Source organism: Prionailurus viverrinus, chromosome C1 (assembly GCF_022837055.1).
Source record: "Prionailurus viverrinus isolate Anna chromosome C1, UM_Priviv_1.0, whole genome shotgun sequence".
Taxonomy (NCBI): domain Eukaryota; kingdom Metazoa; phylum Chordata; class Mammalia; order Carnivora; family Felidae; genus Prionailurus; species Prionailurus viverrinus.
Window position 1 is genome coordinate 85,196,635 of NC_062568.1, and position 26,862 is coordinate 85,223,496.

Sequence of the window (26,862 nt, forward strand, 5' to 3'; positions counted from 1 at the left end):
GGACGTATAGTCTGTAATTTTTTTCCAAAGGTAAATGCTTTGTGATTTTGCTGGTAACCTTTTTTGTTTAAGTTTGATTTTTTTCAGATTTAATGAGATATAATTAACATATAATATTGTTTAAGCTGAGGATGTACAACTTGCGTATTTGATACACTTACATATTGCAAAATAATACCATCATAGCCTCCTCTAATACCTCCATTCCATCACATAATAATCATTTTTTTCTAATTAGGAGAACATGTAAAATCTAGTCCGTTAACAACTTTCAAGTATCTAATAATAGTATTGTTGACTATAATCATTTATTTACCTTATAAATGGAAGTTTTATAGCTTTTGACCGACATCTCTTCATTTCCTCCATCCCTTCATTTTTTAACTTTCTACATACGAAAACAAAATAAAAAGTATCCAAACATTTTTTATACATTTTTTCCTATAATTATTTAAAATTATTGAAAATCCCTATGTGAAACCAGTAAGCTTTTCTTTTTTTTAATGAATCATACAGATAATCCAAGGACATTGCATACAAGCACAAACACACACACACACACACACACACACACATATACACACAATACAAGCAGAAAAATGAAAAGTCTGGAAAATAGCAAAAGCTTCTAACAACAGCAAGAATTAGAGGAAAGGGAAGAGAGGCAGAGAGAATTTTCTTGTGTAAGAATATATTTGAATAATGTGATAATAAAAATAAATTTTAAAAGAAAATTTTGCAGTGACCTTGCCAAAAAATATTTACCTTCCTTTAGTATTTTTCTCGCATAATTCATCTTAGCAACGAGAATATACATTGTGATTTTTCCAATCACTCTGCAAATTGTAAAGGCAGCATCCTGAAATAGTGCCAAAATAAGGTGCAATCACAATTTTGTTAGAATTAGTACATCTCTTTAAAATAAAACCAAAAATGTGAAGTTTCTACATCACAAATTATCATATATTGCCAGAAGATCTGCCAAGGTGTTTTCACATTACAGAATCTTTTCGCAGATTTCCATTTTTAACAGTAGGTCTGGGCTTTTTGGTGACAGTGACAAGAGCAATTCTAAAATCACTAAGGAGTAGGAGAAACAAAAAGCATGCATAATTCTCTATTTGTGGTCTGACATAGATGACTCACCTTCCTAGAATTATTATAATATGACATTTATTGACCCCCCCCCCACATGCCAAATGAAATACAAAACAAGTTAAACCTGTCCTTTTGGGAATTAAACTAGTGAAAAAGGAAATTTATATCTTGCCTATCCTCTTAGTTAAGATATATCAAATTCTGTTTTCTTTAAAAATTTTCTTTAAATGTTTACTTAATTTTGAGAGAGAGAGACAGACCGTGAAGGGGGGAGGGACAGAGAGAGCGAGAGACAGACAGACAGACACAGAATCCGAAACCGGCTCCAGGCTCTGAGCTGTCAGCACAGAACCCAATGCAGGGCTCGAACCTGCGAACCGTGAGATCATGACCTGAGCAAAAGTTGGACACTTAATCGACTGAACCATGCAGGCACCCCAATCACATGCTTTTTTGTAAGTCAAATACTGAAGGAAAAGAGGTAGATAATATCCCATCTCTGCCCCCTAGGAGCTTCTTTCCCCTTATTTAGGAATGACTGATCTAGAAAGGAATCACAATTTTAAACAAATTCAAGAAAAATGAAACAAGAATTGTTCCATAAGGAAAGAAGGATCGACTTGGTGGGATTGGAGTAGAAACATGATCAGGAATTACCACTTACAAGACTAAAAAAATATAGAGTGGAAAAAAAAAACAACTAAGAAGTCATGAAGGCTTGAAAGACCTTTCTTCCCCATCAAGGTAAGAACAGATATAAAAGCAGGAGTCAGACTATGGAGGTTTCTCCCTGTCTTTGTAAACTGATGAAGCTACTTGCATCATAAAGCTTTAAAGCTTTCTTCTTTTAGTCATGATATTTTAGTGTTAATATATTTATCAAAAACAGAAGAGTATGTACATTTTAGAGGTACAAATTGAAATATTTACTGATGATATGATTATGGATTTGTTCTTGGATTTGCTTTGGGATAATCTAGTGGTATGTTGAGCTTGGGAAAATGGGAAGTTTTATAGGTGAAACAAAATTGGCCATATGTGGATACTAGTTCAAATTATTATTATTTTTTTTCAACGTGTATTTATTTTCGGGACAGACAGAGACAGAGCATGAATGGGGGAGGGGCAGAGAGAGAGGGAGACACAGAATCAGAAACAGGCTCCAGGCTCTGAGCCATCAGCCCAGAGCCTGACGCGGGGCTCGAACTCACGGACCGCAAGATCGTGACCTGGCTGAAGTCGGACGCTTAACCGACTGCGCCACCCAGGCGCCCCACTAGTTCAAATTAATAGATGGTCTTTGTGGGTTCTCCAGACAACTCTCTTTACTTTTGTGTTTACTTGAAAATTTCCATAGGAACAATTAAAAATGTGACACATTCATATGGTAATATGTATTTGAAAAATGTACAGTCTTTACTATTTTTTGATATTGCTCTCTCCAGCTCTGAGTCTGAATTCCCTAAGTGTGAGGGCTTTATCTTTTAGCATTCATTATAATGAACTTCAGAAGAAAAACAAAAACCTTCATAAATACAAAATTGAATGAAACTGATTAGATGAAGTATTTGAATAGATAAATTACTACGGATAACAAGCCTTTTGTGTTTTTCCCCACTTAGATAAATTTAGGGTTGTAAGAGGTCCATTACAACTATGTCAAAGACTAAATGATAGAAACCATTCTCCTCCAATGTTAGGAAAGTGATTTATTTTATACACAGTTTATAGAAAGTAAATATGATGCCCAAAATAGGAAAATCCCATCAAAAGATCCAGTAGTTATATGAAGATAAGATGATTGCTGGCAACATTAGTGAAGTAGTTTCATTGTACAAAAGACACAGATTTACTATGGACATTTAAAAAATCTGGCTTGAGGTGTTTTGAGATGTTGTATCCCTGACAATTATAAGAACCTAGAAAATTATTCAATTAAGGTAATTCATTTACCAGGGGCGCCTGGGTGGCTCAGTCGGTTAAGCGGCCGACTTCGGCTCATGTCATGATCTCTCAGTCTGTGAGTTCGAGCCCCGCGTTGGGCTCTGTGCTGACAGCTCAGAGCCTGGAGCCTGTTTCAGGTTCTGTGTCTCTCTCTCTCTGACCCTCCCCTGTTCATGCTCTGTCTCTCTCTGTCTCAAAAATAAATAAACGTTAAAAATTTTTTTTAAAAAAGGTAATTCATTTACTAGAAATATAGAAGATACAACAGATGATTAATAAATATAGAATTTTCAAACCACTATATTTTTAAAGCATTTTAAAAATAACCTAACCTTATTTCATTGATGAATTAAGAAATTCTTGGGGTGCCTGGGTGGCACAGTCGGTTAAGCGTCTGACTTTTGGTTTCTGCTCAGGTCATGATATCATGGTTTCATGGGTTCGAGCCCTGCATCAGGCTGACAGTGTGGAGCCTGCTTGGGATACTGTTTCCTCTTTCTCTCTGCCCCTCCCCCACTTATGTTGTCTCTGTGTCTCTCAAAATAAATAAATAAACTTAAAAAAAAGTTCTTAATTGTTTCCTTAAATATAAGATCAATCATTTATTGAGCATCTACATTTTGAGCATAATTCAAGACAGGCTGAAAATATACAGAGATATGAGATACCTTATATATGTAATCTAATTGTATTTAAGCACCCATAAAAATTTCTTTTGTGTCATCAGGGGACAACTCTGCCCATTTAGGAAGCACTGGGTAGAATTTCTTTAATGATATCATTTAACAGTAACGATTCTACTTATTGATGTGTGGGGAAAAAGCAATGCCCTGGCAGTAGTATTTCACATGACAATCTAGTACAAGTTGTGTGAACAACACAGAGAGCAGATGTTTCTTTATGATAGTAAAAGACCCTTTGCAATACGTTTCAGATGTCAAACCCATATTTGCTTAGCGTTCCTTCTTGTCTCTTATGAGTAAGCATAATTTCTCTTAAACATATGGCCCAAAATGAAGCAAGTCTGGGAAATCCCATTTATAACGTCAGTCTATGTTATTGGGGGTAAAAATCTTCTGAATTAGTAATAAAAACCATCTGTTCTCACTTAGAGGAAAATTCTTCACACTGATGAAGTGAGACTAATATTCAGCATTTTAAAGAAGTATACAGAAAAATATAATGGAACAGTTTCTTTTTTAACAAGATGTCAAATTCATTTATTAAAATTGTCTAATCTTCAAGGTTTAAGTGTTAGCAGTCTTTAAATATCTGATAAAGAGCAAGGCCTATATTCCTTTACATACATATTAATTATCATAAAATATATTAAATATCAAGATATTTATTTTCAGAAATTATTTATATTCTTTAATGTTATAATTTGTTTAAAATAATATATTTTTAATCACAATTGTTGCTTTTGATTGTTTTTTTTTCCTCAATCTTTTTAATCTGCTTATAAAGGTAATATAGGTTCATTGAAGAAAAGTTTCATAATGCAAATAAGTATAGTGAAGAAAATTAAAACCACTCATAATCTAACCACGTAGATATACCTACCTGTAACATTTTGGTTTATTTCTTTTAAGCATTATTTTGAAATTTCACTTTTATTTTTATCAAAGTTTTTTGTGTTAATAGTTTTAAAATCAAATATTTCTATAAATTCTATAAAATAGCAATCAACTGTTCATTGTTTCACAGTCTCATTACCATTTCCCAAACACAGTTAATTGAAACTCCTTTAGCTATTTCTTGTTTCTTTTCTTGGTCCTCCCCATATGTATACATATATACACACTATGTTCATATATGCACATGCATATGTATGCATATATGTGTGTATATAAAAAACATGTAATACTTCTCTTATAATTCAATTTCATATATTATTTCTCACTTCCATACATGAACAAAAAGAACAAGGATTTCTTACATAGTCTGTAGACTTCCCAGCCTAATACATATTTCCTATCCCACCCTTCCATTATGGATATATTATAATTATATTTAATTTGATCATTACTCTTTATATTATAATTGTTACCATATAAATTTAATGATGGTTAAACCCAGTAATATATTATGGTTATCTTTTCTTATGGAACTTCCTAGTCTCCATGGATTTAGTAATTTTCACTTTTTTCTCTTCTTTGCTTATGGTATCCATCATTATTGCACTATATTATTCTCTTAACAGATATGTTTATGTCCTCTCTCTAGCTTCCCCCAAAATATTCAAGGAAGTAAACTTTTGCAACTTCACAGTTCTGCATACTGCCTACTTTCTATCTTTGCTTTAGTTTTATAGTCTAGGAGATATCCTCAAATTTATCTTCCAACTTTTTTATTGATTTGTAAGGTTTTCGTTACCATATTAAAAATTTTCTAAGCTATTACGGGATATTCCTTAGTATTTTGTTTTATAATTATATATTCTTTTCTTGTATGCTCTGTTTTCTCCATTTTCCTTTTTAATGTATTACTCTTTTTGTCTGGGCCTTTTATGTTGGAACTCTTCTTCAAATATATGATGTTACTTACCTGTCCATTGATGGTCATAGTGGGATAGCTCTGCTCAGGATGCTGGCTTTTCCTTAATCCCCTATTCTTTTGGGATGTTCACCCTTAACTATGACTGGTGTTTAAAAATTTGGGTTTTCTGTGGGTCAGCTTCTCCACAGTATACCCCTCATTTTCTGTCACCATATGTAAAGGCTTCTTCTTCTTGTTTTTGTCCCTGCCATTTAAATCCAAACAATATTTTACAGCATCAGAATGCAAACAAATTGTTTTCTTAGACATTCAACAATGTGTGTGGATTGCTGAGAACTTCACCAGAAAGCAGCAAGTGAGAAGTACAGGTTGCTCAAATGGCTGCATGTCGTATTGCTCCACATTACATGTAAAAATATACTATAACATACATGAAAGCCTATTTTGTGCCATATGTTCATGTATTTGTTCATTCACTCATTCGTTGGGACCCCACTGTCTATGTGCCCTAGACAATGAATACAAAAGGAGACCCATGTACATGTACTCCAGCTACCCACGTCTAGGACCACCCCTACCTACTCTGGACATGCTCCTTCTGGCTCGCTTCCTGGTCAGTAGACCTATTCTTGAGCATCTTTTCTTTGTGCCATAATCTGGGGTTCCACCATCTGCTCCTTGGATCAAATGTTTGGCTCTTGTGCTCAGATCCTGTTGGGATATATCTTTATCTGCAGAGCAGGCTGAAAAGTTCCCTCTCCTACCGTAAAAAGATGATTGGCAGCATGAAGTATATGCGCAGAAGTTTAGAGAAGGACAAGCCCCATAGGCTGGCTGCATAACAAAGGCTTCCAAGTGAGGCACAATTTGATGGTGACATTTGCCGGTTCTCAAACAAGTCCTTCCTCCTCTCATCCTCAGGTCTTTTTTCTTTTTTTCCATATAATGTATTGGCAAATTGGCTAACATACAGTGTATACAGTGTGGTCTTGGTTTTAGGGGCAGATTCCTGTGATTCACTGTTTACATACAACACCCAGTGCTCATCCCAATAAGTGCACTACTCAATGCCCATCACCCATCCCCTACCCCCATCAACCCTCAGTTTGTTCTCTGTGTTTAAGAGTCTCTTATGGTTTGCCTCCCTCCATCTTTGTAACTATTTTTTCCCCTTCTCGTTCCCCATAGTCTTCTGTTTCTCAAGTTCCACATATGAGTGAAAACATCTGATATGTGTCTTTCTCTGACTGCCTTATTTTATCTCAGACTTTCAACTGATGCACCTGGGTGGTTCAGTTGGTTAAGTGTCTGACTCTTGATTTCAGCTCAGGTCATGATCTCATGGTCTTGAGATCAAGCCCACATCAGGCTCCACACTGAGCTTGAGACCTGCTTGGGATTCTCTCTTTCCTTTTTTCTTGGCTCCTCCCCAGCTTGAGCACGTTTGCACTCTCTCTCAAAATAATTAAATAAACATTTTTTAAAAAATCAGACTTTCAGCCAACCTTTTGTTTTTCAGACCCATCCAACCCTGTCATCAGTCATACCTGCCACCTCTAATTCCTGGGCTTTTCCAGAATTATGCAGTGGCAAAAAATTATAGATACTTAGCATTCATCTTCTCAAGTCTGAAGAGTTATTTATTACTAGAATGTCAGAATTCCAATTTCAAATGTTGTTGACATCTCTGCTATAATTCCATTTTTAAAATGTGTGTTTTTACATCTTGACTTTCATTAATGTAGAGTTTTGGAAGGGTATGATGATAAATATTGTAGTCATATTTAACTGGAAAACTTTTCAGATTTTTGTTTCTGCTTATTCATTTACAACTAACATACTACTAGCTCTATATTTACAAGTTTATACTAACATGATACATGCACATATTTAGCCATTTATGCTTATGCATAAAGTATTAATTCTATATAAAAACTCATTTTTATTTTGTTAAACATTGACTCTCACAATTATTGTGAAAATTGCTACCTAGTTCATGCTTCTATTTACAGTTACTTCAGAATTAACCAAATATTGAATGTTGACATTGCAGCACAAATTTCCAGATATTAATACAATGCTTAATTTTAGTAGTGTAATGGCAGAAATGTCATTTACTATTGATTATATGTAACTATAATAGCAAATCATTAAAATTCAAAACTATATCAGAGGGTTCCATTAATAAAAATAGTAGTGTGATGATTTATAATGGAAGTTAATGCCACACAACACATTTCTCTATAAGTAAAATTTTAGAATCAATTATCTTAGTGTTTATTTTTGAAAGAAATAGAGAGACAAAGGGAAAGGGAGACAGAATTTGAAGCAGGCTCCAGGCTCTGCGCTGTCAGCACAGAACCCACCATGGGCCTGGAACCTACAGACTATGAGATCATGACCTGAGCCAAAGTCGGTCACTCAACTGACTGAACCAGCTAGACACCCCTAGAATCAATTATTTTAAATGACACTTATACATCTTCACATACATAAATTTACTCATCAGTAGTTCAGTGTTGAAAGTGGTATTTATGTTCTTTACTATGTCAATTGTAATTTCAATTTTATTTTGCCTTATTGGATTTCCTATAATCTCTCCTTATCCCAAATATTTTTCTTTATATCTCAGTCCCTTTATTTTTATTAGCTTTCTTCTTCTTCTTCTTCTTCTTCTTCTTCTTCTTCTTCTTCTTCTTCTTCTTGTTCTTCTTCTTCTTCTTCTTTTTGCCTTTCTACACCTCCTTCATAATGCCTTTTTAAATTTAATTCATTTGTACCTTCTATAAACTTTAGATATGAGGTAATTTTCTAATATGTTCTTCTGTTAGTACCTATATTCAGAAGCATATTATTTCCTAAGCCTTCGGATGAAATCCATTTTCCCTTTTTCTGAAGGTATTATATATTAATATAACGTTTTCTATTTCTATTTTCAGTTGTTTTTCTGTGTGTGTGTGTATGTAGTTTTTTGTTGTTTTTTTTTTTTCTACACCAAATGTGGGGCTTGACCCTGAAATCAAGGGTCTACTTGACTGACACTACTTGAGCTCTACTGACTGAGACAGCCAGGAATCCCTTTCAATTGTTTTTCTCCTTTAGAAGGCAAACTTATTGTTAGATAATAATCAGCTTGTATGTTTTACCTTTGATTCTACTCAGATGACCTTCTTAACCTTCAACTCAAAGGCAGAATGATACACGTCTCCTAACCTGATTTTCATTGTCTACCAGTGTTTCATCTACATGTTCTAGATAATGTGGTATTTTCTCCTGATCAAAATACCTGCATCTATGAAATCTTAGCTTTGTGGAATATATCAAATACTACAGTCCTCTTCTTTCATCCTTCCCTCTACCACATTTGCCATTTGGGGAACTGCATCTCCACAGGTAAAATGACTTCTGCCAGCTTTCATTTCCTAGCTGTACTGCCATGTTGTTCAGTTGCTTCCTGGAATAGTTGAAGAAAAATAAATATTAAAGACCATAGTTAGGGAAAGGGAATTAAGATACTCTTAAAGAAGTAACATTTATACAGTAATATATGATCATTTGGTTTGCTTTCGTATGGATCTACTGTTTCTGAACTATGGAATAGACAATGAGGTTGTAAAAACAATACACATTAACTTCTACTTTGATATATTTATTTTCCCTCCCTAAACATTCCTGTTACTACATATGTTTCTTTGTCCGAACCCATTGGCCTTGTAATTACAGGATTTCTCTCCTTGATGTTGGGAGCAAGGTTTCTAACATTACTAGAATTTAGTGGTGATGCAAATTTTCACCTCATATTTCTTCTGAGTTTTTTCCAAGTCATTTCAGTGGGAGATGCTGAATCAGAGATTTACCTCAGGTACCATTTAAATCAAGTTCCCCAACCTTCTATGTACCTTCAGTCAAATGGTACAGTCCATTTCCATGATATCTGTAGTCCTGGTTAGACCTAAGGAATATATTCTTTTAGTGAAATGCTCTAGTTTTATTGACTCTAAATTTTAATGCTATGAGGCTGGTCTTTAAAATTATTTACCTAAACTCTTTCTCTCTTAGTGTCAGATTAATTACCTTTACCTCTTCTTCTGAAGTTTCTGATAAATCTCTGCCTTTTATATTAGAAAACATAGAAAATGCAAAGTCATATCCAGAAATTTTAAAAAAAAGGATTTCATTTGCCACTAGAATAGCATGTTGAGAATTAATATCTGCCCCAAGGAAAATGGCTTCTCCTATAAAGTTATTTTTTTAATATAGTATATCTCTCTTTATGAGAATAGAACAAGAATCTAAAAGTACATGTTTCTCAAAAGAGAGTAACATTAAAAGAGTAGTTTATTTACAAATGCAAAACAAAAATGGGCTTCACTTACAAAAACTTCTTGAAAATCTATGGAATATGTTGAATGATCTGTCCTGATGTTTGTTTATTTTTCTACCAAAATATTGTATAAACACGTTTGTTGCCAAGGTCGTACCCATCCAGATGATAGTCCATTGGCTTAAAGGAATAAAAGAAATGTAATGCTGAATGTCACCTAAGCACATATAATTTTTGTAACTTTATTTCTTGATGAGCCCTAAATCTTATGGTTTAGTAGACCCAGAGGATCTGGAGAAGAGGATCCAATATGATTCTGATACTAGTATAGCAAGCATTCAATGTACTGTTTTTTTAAAATAATTTTTTTAAACATTTATTTATTTTTGAGGGACATGGAGAGAAAGAGCATGAAAAGGAGAGGAGCAGAGAGAGGGAGACACAGAATCCAAAGCAGGCTGCAGGCTCTGAGCTCTCAGCATAGAGCCCTACGTGGGGCTCAAACCCACGAACCACAAAATCATGACCTGAGCCAAAGTCGGATGCCTAACTGACTGAGCCATCCAGGCACCCCTAAAACTATTTGGTTTTAAGCCAAATATTATGACATTAATATGTATCATAACACAAAAAAAATCAAGGAAGCAAATTTCTCTTGCAATGGACTCTTATTCTTCAACCAAGATCAAATTCCTGAGCTCCTGAAAGAAAGAAATTACATTGTCTGAATCTCACAACCTTAGAATTTGCCCCAGCTGTTCCATTCAGTAGCATGAAGACTGGAGAGAATGTGAGGTTCAAGAAACTTCAATATTTCTTTCCTTGAAAGTGGTATTGGTGGGATATAATTGATGCTACCCACATAAAAGATATTAGCACTAAGGATAAAGAATGGGGCGAAGGCTGCATTTCAGAGATTTGGAGAATAAAATTGACAGGAGTTGATAATCATCTGAATGTGGCAAGTGAAGAGAGGGAGGAGATGTTTGTATGTAACTCTGGTTTCCACCTTGAATTAGTGGGGAAGTCACAATTGATATAGGGAATACCAGATGAAGAACAAGCTTTGAGAACATTATCTCGACTTCATTGTTGGATTTGTTAAATTTAATGGGCCTAGAAATATCTATGCTGAAAATATTTAAGTGACAGTTCAAAGTATTGGCCAGCATTTAGAAAGTGTGTTGAAGGTCACAGTTCTAGAGATATTATCTGATCAGTTCTACCTCTAAAATATATCTTGGGTCAGTCCATTTTTCCCCATCCCCATTGCCAGTGTCCTTGTCTTGCTCATCATTGCAATTGCCATTCTGGTTACAACTGTAGACAGTCTCCAACTTCTCTCCATAACTCTATAAATTGTGTTCCATAGAACCTCCAGAGTGATATGCTTTAAGAATAGGATTGTTTCATTTCTCTGCTTAAAAGCACTAGATTGCATTAAATCAAAATTCACACTTCTTGCTATATCTTTAAAGACCTTGCAAAATCTGTTTCATGGGATTTAAGATCGTTCCTGTGTGATTCTTGAGACTTAAGTCTAACTGGTCTTTTAGTTCTTCAAGTTTTCTACCTTAGATTTGTCATGTACGATTTCCTCTGCCTGGGAGGATATTTTCCTACCCCACCCTGTTTTCCCTTGTCAATATTTTTCTTATCCTTCATTTCTCTGTTTAAACATTACTTCTAGAGAATGGTCTGAACAACCCAGTTCCTCACATTCTTCACCAATATGCCACAACTCAGTACCATAACTGTTTTGTTGACACTTGACACAATGTGTAATTTTTTTTAAATTTATTTTCTGGTTTGGATATAACTTGTCCACTAGACTATGTGGTTGATGAGAGCAGGGACCACAGCTGATTTGTGCCCAGCAGACATATAGACTGAATTCCCATACTCCCCAGTTGCCCAGGTCTGTTCTGTTTTGTGCCTGCTGACCTGACATGATTGTTAACAACACCTTCTGACACTCTCATAAGTGTCTTAGTTTGGATGATAAATTACATGCCAGCTCATCAGGTATACTAGACAATAAATATTTGCTGCATAAATGAACAAATGGGAGGCTCTAATATATATGTTAAAAAATGTATGGAAAAGAGAGGAGAATTTGAAGTGCAGCCCTATGGCTCACTGACAGTATAAGATATAAAGAGTATGAAAAGCTCTAGTGGAAACTGAATGTGTGTATATGTGAGTGTTTTTGCATGCGTGTAGTGTGTGTATTATCTCTTTATGAATTCATGAAACCTGTAGATGGAATTATCCATAGAGATATCTAAAATTACAGTCTCTCAAAATGTTTTTTAAAATTTCTGTTTAGTTTACCATCGGTAACTAAACATTATATCTTATTTATTTATTTTTTTACTGGTATAAAGATTTCTTTGTGTCTAAATTTTCTTCTCTTGAAACTAAGGTCTATTACTGCTGTTCTGATAGTTGGTAGATAGTAGTTGGAAATGGAAAGGAACCATATCCCTATAATCTTCTATTTTACTGAAATCTGTAATCAAAATAATATTTATCTTAATTAATGGGCCCATTTTTTTCATTTTTAAATCATTAGAAAATTAATAGAAAAATAATAACTGAAATTTAATAAATGTCATTTAAGCTTCTTCTTCATAATTATTTCTTTAAATACTGATTTTTAAAGATCTAAAAATTCAGTCAGAATATTTAGATATTTAATATATAAGAGATAAAATCTAGAATTTATTTTAAATATTTTACTTTTAAATATATATCTTTTGCTATATTTTGACATTGAGAACTGTTATTACTTTATATTATTTTGAAATTATTCAGTTATTCACTCAGAAAGATATTGTGTCCATTGGTCATATAAACTTATATGAATATAGTTTTGAAAAATATATTTCTCTAAAATATTTAGCATATTTAGACATTTAGATTTTAGAACCTTTTTAAATAAAGCACTTACAGGCAGAATTTTAAAAATAACTTTGCAGGCTGTTAATGGATGTAACATGTTTTGATTTATAATCTCAGAATTTTCACTTTTTTTAAATGCAAAGAAAAATTAGAAAATTATTTCAGTTAATTATAACACATTTTTCCATTAGTATTCAAAGTATCAGTTTTCATTTATCCAGAGCAGAAAACTGACTGAATACCTCTATTTATCTAGAAGATATCAAGAAATACCAAGAAAGTAATGATTCAATGTGTATGTATTTGCATATATTTGTATATTGACAGATACATATGTATGTGTAGGTATGTCTGTATACCTCAAACACACACACACACACACACACACACACACACACACACACACACATATGCATACATCTTTCACATCCATCCATGCATCATGCCCATGTCTTTCACATACATTTATACATACACATATTGTGTGTGCGTGTGTGTGCATGTGTGTGTTTGCTCATGCACATTTACATATATGTGTGTATATATATCCAGGAATAGTGCTGAAAATTTTAATTTTATTTCAAACAAAAACAACATAGAAAATTAAGCAAAGTAAATTATAAAATACAAACAGTGACTTTGTGTTTCACATTAAAAATAATGAAGTTTATGTTTTGTTAACATTAAAAAATACTATCTCTGTATGTGAATAGTATTTATTGATGAATAGGGCCTGGAAGAGAGGAGATAGATGGGTATAAAAAAGTACATGAGCTTTGGCAACAACAGATAGATCTGACTTTGAATCTAGGTTTTGCCACTTGTGTACTCTAAAAAGTTATTTGCCTCTCTGCCCTCAGTTTCTCCATCTGCTAAATTAAAATTATGTATTTACGTGATGTACCAACAGGAACACATTGTTAAACAATGAAAAATGTGATTTCTGTACTCAGCTTTCAAGCATGTGGGTGCCAGATTCACCCGTCATGTTCTTAAAGGATGTTCACAGACCCAAGTGCTTTCAGAGTAGGAATGATTATTGGCATGGTCTCAAAATCTTGTCCTGTGGGAACTAGCAGGATTTATCCTGGGAAATGAAACAATGCATGACTCCATCTTACAACCATGAGATCATGACCTGAGCTGAAATCAAGAGTTTAATGTTTAGCTGACTGAGCCACCCAGGTGCCCTTCACATCTTCTTTATCCATTCATCTGTTGATGGACACTTGGTCTGTTTCCAAATCTTGACTATTGTAAATAATGCTGCAATAAACAGAGGAATGCTATTAAAAAGAGATAGAGAGAGAAAAAAATAACACACGAAAGCTAGCTTTAAATGTAAAGAGCTGACATTTTCTCTGTTAGTCTGTTTGGTAGGTGAAATTATGAATCTTGAACACCATATAAAGTAAGTAGGTATGATTATATTGCAAGTATCACCCAGGTAGAGAAGAGATGTGACCATGCTTCCATTCCTTCCTGGAGATTTCTGTTAGGGGATTCTTGATAGCTATAGGCTTGAAGGAAAGATCAAGTTCAGTCCTGTGGGAATTTTTGGAACAAACAACTATGACTTCTGGATTTGGAGTGAATTTTTGTGCTGGGGGTGGGGGCATGAATTAATGTTAAACAGTTTTTAAACATTCACCAAAAATGTATTTCCTGGATTGAATCTGATATGAGAAGAATGAATTTATGCCTCCATCACAGATTTTTCAATTATTTTTTTTTTTGCATCTCCAAGAGACAGATATCATTTCCAATTTTGCAGGTTAGTAACTAAGTTCTTTCGTTGTTATTTTGTTTTCATTTTCATAAGTTTATTTCATAAATTTAAATCTGCAATCCAGCTGGACTTGGAGAGGAGTAAGGAAAATATGGAACCCATAGAACTGCATCAAGAACACAAAGATTATAGGATATTTCAAGTAGATGGGGGTGAAGAGGTGCTATCCTGAGCTACAGAAGGAATGGTCTGGTAGGTAAGATAAAACACAAGTCAAATTTATTAGATTTGTCCACAGTCAGCAATGGTGATCTTCTTCATGGTCTTGACATTCCTGGACCCAAAACATTCCATGGCTTCCACAATATTCATGCCTCTTTCACCTTACCAAAGACCACATGTTTTTCATCCAATCACTTAATCTTGGCAGTGCAGATGAAAAACTGGGAACCATTTGTTTTGGGTCCAATATTTGCTATGGACAAGATGCCAGGATCCATCTGTTTCAAGATGAAACTCTTATCAAATTTCTCCTCATAGATGGACTTGCCACCAGTGCCATTATGGCATGTGAAGTCACTCTGGCACATAATTGCAGAATAATCCTGTAAAAGCAGGGATCTTTATAACCAAATCATTTCTCCCTACTGCTCAGAGCACAAAAGTTCTTGTTATCTTTGGAACTTTGTCAGCAAACAGCTGGAAAGAGGCACGGCCCAAGGGCTCGCTGTCCACAGAGATATTGAAAAACATGGTGGAGGTGACCATGGTGGGGTGGTGGGTGTGGCACCCAAGTGGAAGTGTCTGCAAGGACTATACTAAGTTCTGTATCAAGTCATATATCTCAAGATTGCAACTAGAACTTGAAAGCAAATTGTCTCCATGTCTCTAAGCTTATGCACAATTATTAAATCCAAGTATGGATTTATAGGAAGACAGTGTATGTGAGTGTATGCTTTTCTCCAGAAGTAATATTCAGTCCTGCTGAATCCAATAATCTGGTCCTATGATTAGACATAGGCAAATGAAATAGAAAGTAGAGAGAAAGATTTCTAGGTTGCTAACAAAAGCATTCTGGAAATAATTTGCTTTGGTTTCTATTTGGTTAGAAATGAAATCAGAATTGAATTGACTTAAAGAGAAAATAGTAAGTAGGTCAATAGAGAGGTCACAATGATGCCAAAGAACGTTTTTGTTAGATAAATGTGCAGCAAAAGTGGAAATCCAGGAGGTAATTATGAGGAAGATTTTATGTTTAACACCTTAGACAGGAAGCAGTTCTTAAATATTTCAGTGTTTTTTTTAAAACCAACGAAGTTTATATTTAGATTAGAAAACAAAGGACAAACAACGAATACTTATCTTGAGTGGCTGCTTTAGAATCTCTATAAACATTCAAACACCTAATTCATTGTGGCAAAGAACATGGGGTCATATACTAGATAGAGCAGTTTGTACAGTGCAGCCCTGTGTTTGATCAAAATGAAATGACTAATGCTCTTATGTGGCCTTTTGAAAATAAAAAGTTAGCACAAAGCCATGATAATGGCTTTTATTTTAATAATTTTATAGTAATGATTTAATCTGCCTAATATGGGAAGATATGAGTAAAAATGACAGGACTCTTACACCTTCATATACGATCAATATCCTCTCATGGGAATGTGGGTTATTGGCCGCTTATGTAACTGAGGGTGTACATTAGTGCCCTGGCACTCAGTTTTGTGACCAGTTATATCATTTTAAGCTCAGATGCTTTTGAAATAAGTAATAGCAGAAGAGCAAACAGCTGGGGTATCAGCATGCAGAGAGAAAAGGAGCAAAGCTGCAAAATGAATTTACAAATGTTACCGGAGGAACTGAAAATTCTGAGAAGTCCGAGATCCAGTGTACTTTAGTAAATACCAGCTATATGAAAAACGTCTACAAAGTACACAACATTATTTTGGACTTACATCTACCACCTCCCACCTCTTAACCTTTCTCCCTTTCTCTTGACATACTAGATAAAACTGTTGACTAATATGACTCACAATCTCTCTGAGGTCATGGAACCTCAGAACACACAATGGAACACACAATGTATTACGTCCTAATGTGCACAGTATCTGTGAACATTGCACATTGAAACTGTGATCATGTATATTCATTAATAAGTAGGTAGCAAAATTGTGTGATTTTGATGAATCTCTCTGTGAGAAGATGAGACACCGGGATTACTGTATTTTTTGCAAAAGAGAAGCACATTGTTTTCTTTTTCACTTTAACCAAGCAGGAGGGTTTCTAAGGCCTCACTAGGTTACCTTTGTTCACATTAGCTTGCCATTGTGTTTTTTAAATTCACATTTTAATAGCAGTCATATAAATAATGTAGTAACTGCCAGCAATCAGATTACATTCTTATTCTGTCATTTAAGCAACATGCATTATAATAATAAAATGACTTTTATACAACATGTTTATTCTGTTCTTCAAAGCAGGATTTCTTCCACATCTTTCTTAGTGCCTTATGAAGAAGAGGTGGTCAGTATATCTTTTTTTAAGTGATGGGAGAATATGAACAATGAAGTAAAGCCAGAGAGCAACTTTTGTGATTTGGCCACCTTAATGGCACAAGATTTTAAGAAAAAATGTTCAGAGAGGAAAAGGTTTGTGATATTATATAATATAATGCCAGCATGGAGGAAAGGTAGGACATCCCGAATGTATATATTTTTTTCTTTCTGCTAAATTAAGATAGATAACACTATGTATGTACATATTTAGTCAACATAAAACACAAGCACTCATAGCCACATTTTTATAAGATGGAATATAAAATAAAAAAGTTACTTCATATATATGTATACATACATATACACACATATATATACATACACACACATATATATACACACACACACATACATAAAAACATACATACACACATACATATCTGTATGACACATAAAGAGGATATACCCTAAATATTCAGGAAATACTTTTCATTCCTTTTCCATGTGAGATATACTGGTGGTGGATTTTCTTGCTCTCTGATATTACCAGGTACTGAAGATTCAGGTTTCTCTTCCACATTACCACAATCCACAGGATCATCCGGGACCCTGTCTTTCTTTACTTTAGGGCCTGGAAGTATCATGGGACATTGAAGTTAGATGCCCATGTGGGCAGTTCAGATAAGATTCACCAAAATCTCAGAGCACACATTCCACTTCTCTGGATGATGCATGGTTGCCAGTCAGTAGGATCAGCTGAACAGATGAAGTAGTGATTCAGTACAGGCAACACTGGATGGCAAGGGAAGGTCTATAGGTGTTAGCCCTGCTTTCAAAAGCCTTTTTGATACCGAGAAGAAATGGCAAAGGAAGTGGGTGGAGGAGATTCTCAATGGGGACTCTCTGGTCCATCTAGATGGACAGACCTTATCTCCAGCTCCAGAAACCTCTGAAGGTGTAGGTCACTCACCTCCTTTGCAAGAATCAATAACACTTATTAGATCATCTAGGGAGTTTAGCTAGTTTATTTATTTTCAGTCATCTTTCAAATCTCTTGTTCTGACATCAAGTTAATTTGCTACATTGTTCTTGATTCTTGATTTTTTTTCAAGAAAATGTAGTTTATCCAATTTCTTAGTTTTGGCTTTTAGAAATATTTCAAATGTAAACTTCAAAGTTTATTTTTAAAAGTAAAAACTAAGTATTAAAATAGTATTTACTCATGAATTTTTTCAAGTTTTTATTTAAATTCTTTTTTTGAATCTTTTTAATGTTTATTTATTTTTGAGACAGAGAGAGAGCATGCGCAAGGGAGGGGCAGAGAGAGGGAGACACAGAATCCAAAACAGGCTTGAGGCTCCGCGCGGTCAGCACAGAGCCCGACTCGGGGCTCGAACTCACGGACCTTGAGATCATGACCTGAGCCAAAGTCAGATGCCTAATGGACTGAGCCACCCAGGCGCCCCTTTGTTTAAATTCTAGTTAACATCCAGTTTAGTATCAGTTTCAGGTGTAGAATTTAGTGACTTATCACTTACATACAATGCTCATCAAAACAAGTGCCCTCATTAACTCATCACTTATTTAACCCATCCTTGCCTACCTCCCCTCTAGTAACCCTGTTTGTTCTCTGTAGTTAAAAGTCAGTCTCCTGGTTTGCCTCTCTTTCTTTCTTTTTTCACCCATATGTTCATCTGTTTTGTTTCTTAAATTCCACATATGAGTGAAATCATATGGTATTTATCTTTTCTGAGTTATTTCGCTTAGCGTAATACTCTTTGGCTCCATCCATGTTGCCATATGTATGCCTTTGACAGAGAGAAAGTCAGTTACAAGGAAGTAAAGACATAATAATATTTTATGTGTAACCTCACATAGGCACCATGCTTGTGCTGGAAATTCAATGCAGAACAGGACACTGAAGGTCCCCGCCCTCAAGAGCTTCTAGTCTAGTGAAACAGAGGACATGGGCTAAGTCTTTTTTTTCTTTATTTTTTATTGGGTGGGGGGTGCCAGGGTGGCTCAGTCAATTAAGCATCTGACTTCTGCCCAGATTATCATCTCGTGGTTTGTGAATTCAAGCCCCAAGCGGGGCTCTGTGCTGACAACTCAGAGCCTGGAGCCTGTTTCTGACTCTGTCTCCCTGTCTCTCTGCCCCTACCTGCTCATGCTCTATCCCTCTCAAAAATAAAAATAAACATTAAAAAATAATTTTTTGTGATCCCTAAAATATTTCGAGAGAATAAAATCACCATAATGTCACTAGGTCCAGCTGTGATATTTACCATAGAAGTAAATAGAGTTTAATGGCTACTTAGAAAACTAGAAAGTTTTATTCTGATTAGCTCATCCTTTGACATCCAGATGTTAAAAGAGTTTTGTTCTCTTTTAAAGGGAATCATAAAGACACCTAAAAGGAAAACATTTTTTATTCAAAAAAAATCTGTCTTTAGATTTCTGCCATGTTAAGAACTTTTTTTTTTAATTGCCATTGGTTATTAAGAATAAAGCCTTGATGAACTTATGAAATCTTGGGAAGGCTAATTTGCCTCTCTACTATCAGTCATTGTTCCAAGATTTAAATTTCATAAAAAGAACAGCCGTCTGCAAAACTTTTTGCTACTTAGATTACAGAGTTTTAGTATCCATTTGAGCACTGCAATTTGTGGATGGCATAGATGACAAATTGTAATTTTGTCTTTTCTGTGAAGTTTTACACTGAAGACTCTTGAATGGTTTAAAGTGTCACATTAAAACAGTCTTGGCAAGTGTGAATGCATAACTATATATTTATATACTGCATTAACAAAAAGAGTAGCATCAAATACAAGTTCCATCCATAACACGTGGCTAATAATTCATAGTCAGCAGAAATAAAAGGTAGTGTTTAGAAAATGTGTGAAGCATTTTTTTCATTAATTATTTTATTCATACAACAAATACTTAGTAAATTTCTATATTGTGTCAGTCTCTCTCTTATGGGATCTGGGGGTAAAGCAATGTATAACTTCCTGCTGTATTGAACCTCACATTATAGTGCAGGAGACAGATAATAAACTGAATTAAATACGTTCATCAAATTGTTACAAATTTTTTGAAGCAAAAGACACAGGACAAAGGAACGATCTATACAGAGTAAATGGTAATATTTTAAACACAGTGGTCAGTGAAGTATTCTTGAAGGATGTAACATCTGAGCAGAAGTCTCCAGGGTATGAGGAGAGCTGAGGAATGAGTGTTCAAGAAAGAGGGATGGCCTTAAGTGCAAAGGCCCTGAGATCGAAGAATGCTTGAGAAACCAAAATAAAGCAAGAAAACCAACAGAGCCGGAAAGAGCAAGGGGGAAGTAAGAGTTGATTAGGTCAGAATGATTACTGGAGGCCATACCATCCTGGATCTTGCCATCATAGGAAGGGCTTTATGTTTATTCTAAATAAAATTAGAAGCTTCTGTAGGGTTTGGGGAAGTATGAAATCATCTGACCTTGTTTTAGGTTATTCTGCTTTCTAGACTAAAGAAAAGGAAAGTAGAATTGCTATACTACTTTTTAGAATTACTGTAGCTCAGGGTATCACCCTGCATAAATTTAAGAATGCAGTAAGCACTGTGCAAATACTGAAATAAGAAAGCATTTTCTTTCAAATTTGTCTATCAAAATGAAGCTCATGAGCTATTAGTGCCATTTAACCAAACCAGCATAATTATTTATGAACAGTGAGCCTAGTATTTGTATTATAGCAGAAGTTCTAGAGAAAGATTCCTTAGGATCCTGCAGTGTCTCAAAAATGTTCCACCGTGGCCAAAAAATACAAGATAAAAAATGATTATTATTTTTAGTAAATAATTATTAAAGTTGCAATTCATAATATTTTCCTCTAAGATGTTTTGGACAATAATAAGGAATGATCAGGAGAAAACGTAAGAGTTTATTTTTCCTTATTGGGGAAAATATTTAGATTCAAAACACCTAATCAAAGGATATAGTATACTTTGACATATATAGGGGTGCCTGGGTGGCTCAGATGGTTGAGCGTCCGACTTTGGCTCAGGTCATGATCTCACAGCTCGTGAGTTCAAGCCCTGCATCAGGCTCTGTACTGACAGCTCGGAGCCTGGAGCCTGCTTCAGATTCTGTGTCTCCCTCTCTCTCTGCCCCAACCTACTCGCATTCTGTCTGTCTCTTTCAAAAATAAAATAAAAAACATTTTTTTAATATATGATTATTTTATCAGAGAATTTCATCTTTTCATACTTCACCAGGTGCCACTCTCCATTGAAGATAACCACACATTAAATCATCATTCATGGGGTTTAAATCCCAGCCTTACCCTTCAATTACCTGACCTGTGTATGGCTCCTCATCCTTAAATTGGAGATAACAATTCCACCTACTTACATAGTGGTCATGACAGTAAAGTGAGTTAGAGCATGTCCCTCCAGAAATGCTAGCCCATGCTTATAACCACTAGGCACATCACAGTGCTTTATAGAGAATTAATATGATTCACTTTGTAGTCTGAATTCTGTTGTATTTACAGTAGAGCATGACACACAATATAATTACAAACAAAGTGAAAGGAAAATAAAACTGTCTTTGAGACATTCAGGAAGATTTACTATCAGCTCTGAGATATTGTAACTGTAATGCATAGCAAACTTCTTTTGAAGTCTTTTAAAATTATAAACTAATGTTTGAATACATCACTCCACATATGAGGCAGGTATCTGTGGCTGCATTTATGACTTCTTGTCCAGAAGAGTAAGCCAGATGCTAATGTTTCATTTTTAATTTTTTTTAAGTTTATTCATTTTGAGAGAGAGAAAAAGCACAAGTGGGGGGCAAGGAGAGGGGGAGAGAGGGAAAGAAAGAGAGAGAATAAATCCCAAGCAGGCTCTGTACCACTAACACAGAGCCTAATGTGGGGCTCAAACCCACAAGCACAAGATCATGACCTGAGCTGAAGTTGGACACTTAACCAACTAAGCTACCTATGTGCCCCCACATGCTAATGTTTTGATCATAAATAATTGAGGATTAACATTAGAAGTTTTGTGTTAGATGATTTTTGTAAGCACTCTTTCAGTATGGTCAAATTTTACTGGATCTTAGATTGATATATTTAATTGGATTTTTAGAAGCTCCCAGTGTCAAAGGGTTGCTGGGATTTACACTTTTAATAAAACCCCTACTGGGTCATTCAACAGCAGCTAAAGGGTGAAGAAGAGGAAGCAAAACCAGGTCTGTCTTCTTTGTGAGGCTGCAGCCGGTGCTGGTGTCTAGGAAGGTCTATAGCAGTGGCACCTGTTGTTGGATCTACACTCAATTGCCAGTGAGAAGGAGAACTGAAATGATAGAAAACAAATTGAGAAAAAGATTTGGATTCCAAAATAACCTCATGCATAAGCAGAAGTGCTTTTGAACTAAAGATATAGTTTGAAAGCAACTTGGCATGTTTAACAGCTTACATCATCTTTCTATGTATGGAAAGTTCTGAAGAAAAATTGTATTAGTTCTGAAGAAAAATCTCTAAACACGTTCAAGTCCAGAATCAGAAGTTACATACCCCCAAGACCTCCTCTTGATGTGGGCCATTGGAAGGAGATTGAGTTATTGAAATTACCATTTATGTTGACAGAAACTTGAACAGTGGGAGATAAACCACAAAGTTAAAGAACTCATTTCAGGCTGGAACACTCATCCATCGTCTCTTTAACAGCAATTTGTCCCTCACTACTTTCTTTCCAGAACATCATTTCTTTGTATCTGTTCTTAGATCCTCGGTGCCACAGGCTACCAAATTAGCTTCAATTCTGTCCCTAAGATGATCTCTAGTCACTCTCATATCTACTTTACCTCTCTAATAGGAATTCTGTAACTTTACAGTTGTTTCTGAGGAAAATTCCACTTTTTAATCCAAAGCCATTATTAAATAAAAGAAGCTGTTTGTGAGCCAGATCCAAAGTTGAGTTCTTATTTTTCCATAAGACTTTTGGTTCTGTTCATTCCTTGGATTATTTTCTCAACCAAGTGGCTTTAGATTTCAGCAAGCAATATCAGAGTCATGTTGAGTCTTTTCCACCAAATTAATAAAATGCTTTTTGTCTAGAATGCTGAAGAGAAGTAGGCTGTGTTTATAGCTAATATATTAATTCCCAGACTTCAAGGAACTTTAGCTTCTTAAGCTGAACTCATTAGAAAAATAATGTACAATGCTGTTTGTTTTACAGTAATTATTTCTAATCGAACACATAATTAATGATATTTCCAGTTACCTTAACTTTCTTTAGAGAATTTTATGTATAAGAGCATTATTACAGGGGCATCTGAGTGGCTCAGTTGGTTAAGCGTCTGACTTTGGCTCAAGTCATGGTTTGTGAGTTTGAGTCCCACATTGGGCTCTGCTAACAGCTCAGAGCCTGGAACCTGCTTCCAATTCTGTGTCTCCCTTTCTCTCTGCCTCTCTCTCTCAAAAATAAATAAATGTAAAAGATTAAAAAGAGCATTATTATAAATGATGGAGGAGAATGAAAATAAGTAGGCACAATATAGTGATTGGTATACGTATACTATATATGATTGGTATACATATATAATAGATATATATCACTACATATATAACATGATATACATCATGGCTCCTAAAGAATAGGCATTGGGATTTATACTGTGACTTTATTACCTTACAACACGACTTGAATATAGAAAATACGAACACATCTATAATGAGTAGTTAAATGCATGAATATATTTTCTATCTATAAAGGAACAGTATAATGGAAATTGTGTTTTTTCTTTCCAACAGTGACCTCAAATTATTTAGCCATGCTTTATGCAGCACGTTTGAGAATTGCTTTCATGAAAGCATTAACTGATGAATGTCCGCTGACCTGGAATTAATGCTTATTATTGAATTAACTGTATATTGTGTGCCATGCTACTATACATAATCGGCCAAAGATATTGATTCTTCCATGCTAAGGGTTCAAGAAGCTTTATACAAGAATCAATATTGATTTTTGCAGGTGCAATCTAGAGCAAATTTCTTGATTGTGAAAGACTATTTTTCAAAGTGGCTCACAAAGCTCCTAGTTTCATCTAATATATTGGCTGCAATAATCTCAGCTCAGAACCAGTTATTTGCAGAATATTGGCTGCCAGAGGTTGTTGCCTCTAACAGTGGGTCTCCATTGATCTCAGTTCTGTTTAAAATACTTGTGAACTGGAAATTTATTTATACTTTCAATACCCTCAGATAAATGGTCAGGTTGGAAAGATAGTGTAGATTAGTAAGAATTACCTAAAATAGATTCAGGGAGAAGAGGATTGACCATGATTTGCCAGATATATGGCGCTCAACATGTCATTTCATGATCAAATACAGGAGTGGATCCTGCTAAATTACTAATCAAGTGTCTTAACTGTCTTTACATATACATAATTATTAATTAAAATATAAAATAAATTATATTTATATAATTCCAGACAACAAAGATATACAACTCATCATTCCTTAATTATTCCTTAATTATATTAAGAATATGTACCATATTCTTCATCATGACTAGTAACTTGCCCAATGGAGTTTCCATCTGTTGTAAGAAAGGTTTAGAACGTATCTAATATAGAATATAAAACTTAGACTATAGATGGCAAAGTGTGCCATTCTGGCCAATGGAAAAATTTACTTCTTCTAGTCTCTTTATAATGAAATTCAATTACCTCAGCTCTAAAGTTATTATAAGCCATATCCAAAAAACAGAATTGTAATTAGTATCTATGTTGCATCAAAATAAAAGTGGGTAGTCAATGAATAGTAAAAATAATAACAATAATGTAATAAAGGATGTTTTAAAATTGGATTCCTAATGCAGTGGAATTGTTCGGATACCAAGCTCTTCACTAATTTCTCTTTATTTATAGGAAACCCTAGACAATTCACATATTCTTCTTTTTGGGTATAATAATAATTATCTTCCTTTTGTGTTTTTAACATGTGCCAGACATTTTCCTAAAAGCTCCACATAGCATTTAATCTGCACAGTAACTATAAAATATATCTTCTGAAGATAACTGAGGTTCCAAGAGATGAAACAGCTTATGGTCTCAAATAGGAAATTGTAAACCGGAACTCAAAATTGATCTTTCACCCTTTTTTAATAGAACATATCTTCTTTAATATTTATTTATTTTGAGGAGGGGAGGGGCAGGGAGAGAGAGGGGGAGAGAATCACAAGCAGGTTCCATACTGTCAACACAGAGCCCCATGCTGGGCTTGACCTGACGAACAATAGATCATGACCTGAGCCAAAATCCAGAGTCGGAGGCTCAACCAACTGAGCCATCCAGTTGCCCCTAAGAACTTATTTTTTTATAACACTTTTAGATTTACTGAAACATTGAGATGATAAGGGATTTCTCATATATCCCACACCTAGTTTTCTTTGTTACTAATATATAAAATATTTGTTATAATTAATAAACCATATTGATACGTCATTATTAACTGAAATCCACAGTTTGCATAGATTTCTATAGTTTTTACTTAATGTAAATTTTAATTATTTTGTTGCTGGATCTCATTTGGGATATCACTTTACATTTAGTTGTCTGTTGTTCTTTGGACTTTTCTTGTCTATGGCAGTTTCTCAGATATATCTTGTTTTTGATGACCTAGATGGTTTTGAGGGGTACTGGCCAGGTATTTTGTAGAATGTCCCTCAAGTGGGATTTGTCTGACTGGTTTTTTTTCCCCTCTGGAGTTACTGGTAATTCAAAAGACCACAGATGTAGAGTGTGAGTTTAATCACATCCTATCAGGCATATATACTATCAATATGAGCTTTAACTGTTAATATTATCCTTGATTACTTGGCTTGAATAATGTTTGTCAAATTTCCCCACTGGAAAATCACTGTTTTTACTCCTTCTCTTTATCTACACTTTGGACAGAAGTCACTATGCACAGTCTAATCTAAGAAATGAGGAGTTTGTTCCCTTTTCTTGAGGGGATATTTATATGAACTAATAGGAATACTTCCACATGGGAGAATATTTATGTTGGCTGTAGATTTATTGAGGATGTATTTTATCTAATTGAGAGATTTTCTTTCTATTTTTAGTTTGCTGAGGCGTTTTATCATGAATGGGTATTGGATTTTGCCAAATGCTTTTTCTGCATCAATGGATGCAGACTATAAATGTCAGCTGATGTGGTGGATTACATTAATTGATTTAAAAATGTTGAACCAGGATTGAATGGCAGGAATAAATCCCACTTGGTTGTAGTGTGTAATTCTTTTTATACATTGTTATGTTTGATTTGGTAATATTTTGTTGAGGATTTTTATTACATGTATGTTCATGAGAAATACATATCTGTAGTATTGTTTTATCTTGTAATACCTTATCCAGTTTTGGTGTTAAGGTAACACTGGCTTCATAGAATAGATTATGAGTAGTATTCCCTCTGCTTCTATTTTCTGGAAGAGATTATAGAGATTTGGTAAAAATTTATTTTTTTAATATTTAGTAAAATTCACAGGTGAAACCATCTAGGCCTGGTGCTTTCTTCTTTGGAAGATTTTTGCTGATTCATCTTCTTTGGGAGATTACTGATTTTGTGTGTGTGTGAATTTTAGTGGTTTGTATTTTTCAAAGAATTGTTATTTTCATCTAAATTATCAAATTTTGTCCTCTTATTATAATGAAACATTTTACATGATTCCATTTTTCTCCTATCTCAGCATATTAGTGATACTTCTTTTTATATTTTCTGTTGTTTTTTTATAGTTTGCAATATGTATTTACAAGCAATCTAAGTCCACTCTCAAATACACTATACTGCTCCATTGGTATAATGCAAGTTTCT

The 26,862-nt window shown here is 34.6% G+C and overlaps 1 protein-coding gene and 1 pseudogene across 1 annotated transcript in view; one reads left to right on the forward strand and one right to left on the reverse strand.

Moving 5' to 3' along the window:
- Window positions 1-26,862, forward strand: part of LRP1B (LDL receptor related protein 1B) — a 1,903,200-nt gene that overhangs the window by 1,476,911 nt on the left and 399,427 nt on the right. The gene's annotated exons all lie outside the window — the stretch shown is intronic.
- On the reverse strand, window positions 14,781-15,266 carry LOC125173970 (peptidyl-prolyl cis-trans isomerase A-like; annotated as a pseudogene).